We start from the raw sequence: 6670 nt of genomic DNA on the forward strand, positions 1-6670 counted from the left end.
GGAGGGATTTATGGTTGGAAAGTGGCGTCGCAATCGTGACAATTTTGGACCGTTGATTTGCTGTCAGAAGTGAACTAGGAGTGAACTAGGGGAAGTGAACTAGGAGTGAACTAGGTTGGAAGGGGGATGGGTTACAAAAATTTTGAGAAAGTTCAAAAGAGGATTTGAACATAAAACTTGCATTTAGGAGGTGAAATGTCTAACCACTATGCTATACTTTCTAGCAAGAACCTAAGATCACCTAAAAGAACTTTATTTTGCTAAGAAACTAATCTTCCAATCCCTAGTTCACCTCAAGTTTATTCCTCTAGTTCATTTTTTTGTCGCATAATTTTTATCTTAGTTTACCCTTAGTCCACTTAACCCCAGTTCACTTGTAGTTCACTTTAGAATTCAACGGTGCAAATTCGATGCCTCTTTCCAACCATAGATCCTTTACAAAACATGGTGTGTCACATAGTCATGGGGGCCCTTGCATGTAGTTTCCAATGTCCATCTCATACTGCCAAGCAAGTTCAACTTTCTCCTAATGGAAATTTCCTTTACATCATCACGTCCATCCGAGGTTGTGAGAAGTATTTCGACCCGCGCATTACTGCAATGCTCCCCCTCAATCTTCCCCCACACTATGACACATGGATAGCATAGATGGCCTTCTCTCTTTTCTTCTCTTCTTTTACACGTGGCAATATGTCATTTTGTAAAATTATATATAGTGTATGTAGACACACTTTTTACGTATTCAGACATGGTCGTGGTTGGGTACGAAGGTGTAAAAGGCATGGGTGCGGAGGTGTGGTAGGCCAGAAGAGCTGAGCACTAAGGGTAAATGATAATATATGTGTGTACACCTTGTTACATTGGTAGGTTGACATGGGCTTCCTTTGGATGTGGAGTCAACAATAAGATACTAGGTGCCATTGTCCTTCTTTGAGGCTCATAGATGGGTAGTCCTTGAGCAACTCTATAGGCAACACCTTCTCCTTTGTGCTAGCCAACATGGGCTTCCTTTGTCACAGGTGGCATTTTCCTTCTTTGAGGCTCATAGATGGGTAGTCCTCGAGAAACACTATAGGCAACAACTTCTCCTTTGTGCTAGCTAACATGGGCTTCCTTTTCCTCATCGCTCATTAAATTCAACCCCTAGACATTGTCAACCTCTTAGTCACACACACACACCCACATACATTATATGTAACAATGACACACACGTATGGCAAATTAAATAGAACAATTAAAACATGGGTTTAAGAGTTACATTACGTCCAAGAGTTACATTTATCAACTTAAGAGCCGTGGGGATGCTTTGAGAAGCATGGGGTTATTAATGTTTTTTTGGGCTATCGAGATTCTCTCTTCCACATATAAGAGTGAAGAATAAGTGTCATGCAAAGACACTATAAAAGTTGTAGCCATTATGAGAAATCTAGCCACACCTAAACTCATTTAGCTAAGGTAAGAGTTTTGGACACCCACGTGTGAATAAGGGCTAGTTGTATATAATGCGTTATCTCATATTGAATGGACATAATACCCCTTTATAGCATTATCTCATATTGAATGGACATAATACCCCTTTATAGCATTTTCTCTATGTGCTCTTTACTACTTGATATGCAGAGAGAGAGAGAGAGAGAGAGAGAGAGAGAGAGAGAGATGCGCATAGAGAGAGAGAGAGATGCGCATAGAGATTAGATTAACATATGGTTGTATCCATTCTTTGCGTGAGAGAGATGAAATACTGAGGAGATACTGAGAGGTGTGTGAGTCCTTATGGCAAGGTGAAGCAACTTCCTTAGTAGAAGAGAAGGCTTGAAGGAGGAGAGGATGGAACCATTGGTTAGGCTTGGATGGTGGGCCCAAGCTTGGAAGCAAAGTAAGTACCCTACGACTATTGTTTCTTGTTTGTGCATATCTTTGTGAATGGTTGAGTTCTAGGGAGGCAAAAATGGGACATAACATTTTTGGCCCCACTGTCGAGGAGCATTCATGCTTCCTTTAATCTTTTAAAAGTGAAGGAAGCAATTTTGCTTCCCTTCACTCTTTTTGGAGCCTTCACTCTCTTGAGTAAGTATCTTTTTCCATAGCCATTGTTTCTGAAAAATATTATGTTAGTTAAGAAAAGGATAAGGTTTAGACCTTTGTGAGAAAACGAAGGAAAATTTGATTATGTTTTATGTTTTTTATATGTTGTTGGGTTTGTGAGTAACTTAGAGGAAAGAAAACTTATAATTTTTGTCAGTAACCTAGAGGATAAAACTAAGCATTTTTGCTTGTTTAGATCCTTGCTATTTCATGTCATGAAATTGCATTGGTTTTTTGTGATTATTTAAGTCAAGAGCTTACCTTCCCCTTGCTAAAGAATGTGTCATTGAGTCTTGCTTTTGAGTCGCAAATGGAACTTCCCTATGTGGGTACGCTAGATCATTCATCACATCCTCACACTGTTACACAACATAATGCTCCTTTTCCAATGGCATGAAGGGAGAGCTCTCCATGTCGAGATGGAGATAATAAGATATGATCCTTTGAGATGGTTGTGTCTCACAAAAGGTGGAGAATGAAGGGGAAGTTAATACTAGAAAACAACCTATAACCAAACCTATCCAGCATGCATCCCATCAAGCAAGCAAGATTTAACAGCATACAAGCAAGAAAGAAGAAGGAAGAGGAGAGCTCACAAGTAAAGTATTACCAGGGAATGATTGCTTATTGTAAACTATTTTGCAAGCATGAAGAGGGAAGAGGAGATCTCATAAGCAAATTGTTACAAGGGAATGATTGCTTATTATAAACTATTGCAAGGGAATGATTGCTTATTATAAAAAATGACTAATATACAAATGACTAGTTTTCGCACTACTAGATTGACCAAACTTAAAAAATGGTCTAGCCTCTATTATACTAGTCTTAAGTAACTATGTACACAAAGTCTATAGGCTTTTCCTATCTTGTATTAAGCACAGTGTAAGGCCGCTTTATAAGTTTCAGTGCCATCATTTACAAAAGGTGAGTGCTCATTTGAGTGGGTAACATGGAAAAGCACCTTACGGTATGTCAGGTGGGTGAAACCATGTTAACCTACGGAGTGGTTAACATATCCCTTTCATAATGGTGACTATATCTCTTTAGAGGTACCTACTATAAGCTCCTTGGAGGTACCTGGTTGAGGGTTCTCTAGGCGATGGGTCATACCATAGGCTAAGCTTGTGCCTGCCATGGTTCCCACATATAAAGATTTACTTGGAGGGTTGGTGTTGACCAAGGTAGTTGTAGGTACGTGTGTTGTGAGTGCCATGATATGCGAGAAGCAGAAAAATTATGATACTCATAATGAAATATGTAGATGATGTGCATGGGAAATAAGCATAAGGGTGCCTGTGTGTGTGCACTTCTCCCCCCAACAGAAAGAACCCCAACTCAACTACTTTCTTTGACCCTCTTTGTGTTACTTTCTTTAACATTTACTTGACACCCCTTTTCTTAGGGAGTCAAGATTGATACATTGTTGGCCTAATGTGTCGTGGGAAATTGCCTATCTGCCAAGCTCGATCATGGCTCAAGAGCTCAACTTGGAAACTAAACCCTAACTATCATTACTAGCAAATTGGAAGAAACTATGACTCTCATTCCTAGAGTAGATAGTTCAAAGAGAAGCTCATAGTTGAGTTGTACAACCAATTCCATTTTAGCTCAAACTTTGCACAAAGCTCAAGGACAACAAGGCCAATAATGACTCTACTCCATTGTAGTAAGTACTTTCTCCAAGTTAGCTCAAGTCAAGATTTAGTCAAAGCTTTAGTCAAGCAACAAAGTCATATATGCTCTACAATTTCTTGTTCAAAACTATGTATCTCCTCTTCTACCCATGGCAAGATAGATTAAATAAGGTGTTAGTAATAAACATTATTCCCAACTTGGCATGACTTTGACCTTTAGCAATTTAATTTGTGAATATCCATACTTTCATAGAAACTTATGGGAGGACAAAGCTTTTCAGTTTAGTGGAGGTTGACATTAAGCATGTCTAGTGGTTGCCTTTAATGAGTGAGGACGAAAAGGAAGCCCATGTTAGCCAACCTTAAGCATGTCTAGCCATTGATTTTAATGAGTGATGAGGAAAAGGATGCTCATGTTGGCTATGAGAAAAAGGAAGCCCATGTTAGCTAGCACAAAGGAGAAGTCGTTGCCTATAGAGTTGCTTGAGGACTACCCATCTATTATAAGCCTAAAAGAAGGACAAGGCCACCCATGTTTAGTGTTTGGTGACTAATATACTATTTTTATAATAACCCAGATATGTTGGTTACAACACACACCCATTGTCTGGGCAAGTTACAAAAGGACGTCACCGTAGCCAGTGTGATTTGAACCCACAACCTTGGGGAATAACACAATCGACCTATCCATCAGTGAACTACTGCCGTGTTGACATGGAAATCTTTTGGATTTTTTCATTATGTATTGCTAGCTTTAATCTTATTTCAAGCATCTATTATTATGTGTCTACTCTATATTAAAGCTCCAAAACCATCAGGTTAGTTGTGGTGCAACCATTGTGCCTTATTTTTGAAGTTGGTATCAGAGCACTGCAACCATTGTGCCTTATTTTTGAAGTTGGTATCAGAGGACACTTAGTGGCTTTAGGTTTGGGGGCTCAATCCAATTGTTACATCAACTCACATAAGCTACACCTGGTATAAAGAAGGCTTTGGAAGCCATGAATACAAAGCTACAAAGATTTGGAAGAGTTAGAAACCCTATGAGGTTGACTTACGATGGTTATGTGGAACATCACTATGCTTATATAGCAAAAGTTGTGCAGGTTGTAGAGCCCACATGTTTTGATGAGGCTATTGGAAATGTGTATTGGGATAAAGCTATGGATGAGGAGATGGATGCATTGTATGGAAATGAGACTTGGGATTTGGTTCCATTGCCTAAAGGTAAGTAAGCTATTGGTTGTAAGTGGGTGTATAACATGAAACATAATAGTGATGGTAGCATAAGTAGGTACAAGGCTAGATTGGTAGCCAAAGGATATGCGCAGACACATGTAATTGATTATGAGGAGACATTTTCCTCGGTTAGAAAGATGGCAACTGTGAAAGAGGAGAGAGAGAGAGAGAGAGAGAGAGAGAGAGAGAGAGAGAGAGGAGGAGAAAGAGAGAGTGAGGATGGGAGGGTAAGAGTGAGTGAAAGAGGAGGGTTGGTGAGTGAAAGGAAGAGGAAAAGAAAGGAGAGGGAGAGAGGGAGAGGGAGAAAACAATGTCGAGAGAGTGAAGAAGAGAGAGGGGCTGAAAGAGAAGGGAGGGAGAGTGACACGGAAAGAAAGGAGAGAAAGAGGGTGGGAGAGGGAGAAAAAAATGTCGGGAGATAAGGAGAGAGGGGAGGAGAGAGAGTGAGAGGGAGAAAAAAATGTCGAGAGATAAGGAGAGAGGGGAGGAAAGAGAGTGAGAGGGAGAGTGGGATAGGGAGAGAGATTGACAGAGGGAAGTAGAGATTATGCATAGGTAGGGTGGTGTTAGAATTGACAAGAGTGCACAATGGAAGCTTGGTGTGTATGCTTGTGTGTGTGTGAGTGTGTGTTTTTGAGAGAGAGAGTGAAAGAAGCTTATTGTATTCTGCACACTCGACAAAGAGATAAGATTAGAAAAGTAGAGACACACAAATAATACTAAGGTTACATCCTTAATATTTTCAGCTCTCAACATATTACAAGCTTCACTAAAGCCTTTTTTTTATAGGCCTAGTGTTCCACCTCAATGAGGTTCCAACTACACACAATTCATGTCAATGAGGTTACACATGATTTTAACATCCCCTCTTGAGAAATGTAACACCAACCAACGAGAGGAGTTACATTGGATCACATTCATTCCTGAAAAGATGTAGGAGAAAAGAGAGCTTGAGCTCTTGCAAAGCACACACACTCACAAAATCCTAATTGAGAACACACAAGGGGAGAGGCTGAAAATCTTCTTCTTCTTCACTGAACACACCATATACAAAGATAAGAGTTCACACCATATGAAAAGGTACTCAACCAAATACATACTAGGGTTCTCTATAGTGTGGACCCAACTAAATGAGCTAGCGCTATAACTATGCCAGTCTCTAGAATGGTTGTCACACAGCCTGTCATCCCACTGGCCGCATATCACCCATGATCTCACCAACCATCCCAGTGGTGTAAGTGTGGGGCCTATCCCCCAGGCTCAGTGTCCACCGCCTCACTAGATGAGCTTGATATCTCAACACTTTCCCTCGAGCTCAACTCCATCTCATGTACACCAAGCAAAGCCCTGAATCTGCAGAGCTTCTCGGTACCCAATGCTTTGGTGAAGATGTCAGCGACTTGATCTTGTGTGGTGCTGACATAAACAAGGTCAACGTCTCTTGCCAAAACCTTCTCTCTCACAAAATGGTAGTGGACCTCTATATGCTTTGTGTGAGCATGAAAAATTGAGTTCTTGGCCAACTGTATACTGCTAATGTTGTCACAGAAAATGACAACTTGTCTATCCACTGATAGACCCAAATGTGCAAGTAGCTTTCTCAACCAAGCTACCTCACATGCTGCCATAGCAGCACCTCTGTACTCGGCCTCTGTACTGGATAGAGCAATCGTAGGCTACTTCTTGCTGCTCCAAGTCACAATAGCACTCCC

Source organism: Cibotium barometz, chromosome 14 (assembly GCF_041138505.1).
Source record: "Cibotium barometz isolate CiBa-2024 chromosome 14, ASM4113850v1, whole genome shotgun sequence".
NCBI classification, from domain to species: domain Eukaryota; kingdom Viridiplantae; phylum Streptophyta; class Polypodiopsida; order Cyatheales; family Cibotiaceae; genus Cibotium; species Cibotium barometz.